This window comes from Littorina saxatilis, linkage group LG12 (assembly GCF_037325665.1).
Source record: "Littorina saxatilis isolate snail1 linkage group LG12, US_GU_Lsax_2.0, whole genome shotgun sequence".
NCBI classification, from domain to species: Eukaryota; Metazoa; Mollusca; class Gastropoda; order Littorinimorpha; family Littorinidae; genus Littorina; species Littorina saxatilis.
Window position 1 is genome coordinate 48310031 of NC_090256.1, and position 1075 is coordinate 48311105.

Here is a 1075-nt window from a genome sequence, read left to right on the forward strand (position 1 = left end):
CTTCCACACTCACGCACACACGCACGCACGCACCTACGCACGCACACAAACGCAAACACACACATACACACACACACACACACACACACAAACAGACACAGACACACACACACACACACACACACACACACACACACACACACAAACTAAACAAGCGCTCTTTTTGCAAATGTTTAATTCTGCCGTGTATGCTCAAGCTCAGAATTAAAACGATGTAGATCTACATTGTTTTTCTTCGAAAGGAAGTACATGCCGTTCCTCCGATAAGAAAGGCTGGCCTGAACAGTAGAACATATTTCAGAAAATGAAAACTTTTCAAACATTTCTTGTCTTTCTTTGTGTGGGCATTCTCCGCGAGACTGAAGGAGTCTGTTGCCATCGCAATTAAGATGCCCTTGACACAGTGAAGCTTGCGACAAGAACCCCCCTGCCCCTCCACCCGCAGCGGCTCTTTTAGCCTCGTATGCCCACTTCCCTCCCTTACTAGGGAGATTTAATAGACAGCATGTTTCGTTTTGCAGCTCGTTTCGTTTGCTGAATGAGTCACCCCGCGAAAGGGAACGTGAAACGAGACGGCATAGGCCGCAGACAAGATTTAGATGTATTCACGTTTCGTTTCGGAATGAAGGAAGGGCGATAAATCATCAACATAAAAAGGAGGGTCAGAAAACGGCGGGCATACGCAAATAAAAGGCGAGTCATGCGCAAATGAAAGGCCGGGCATGGCAGGATATGATCCGCTGACTGGGCATGGCATAATTTCAACTCCACGAGTCAATAAAGGATTGACATACTCGCATTGCACACACAAGAGCTTCACATTTTTCAATTCATGCACCTGCTCATCATCAATTGTATTTCACAAAAATTAGATCATTCATGTTGAATTCCAAGATTTACTCATTCGAACTCATTATTTTTTTTTATCCATTTCACGCATCTCAATTTTTACAACTGGTAACAGCCTATGGCAAAGAGCTCTACCGAACCATGTAGGCAATTATACCCTGAGTATTCCCCATTCTCAGAAAACGGCCCTGTGCACACGCCTGTGCCGATTTAGAAGGTTGTTTTG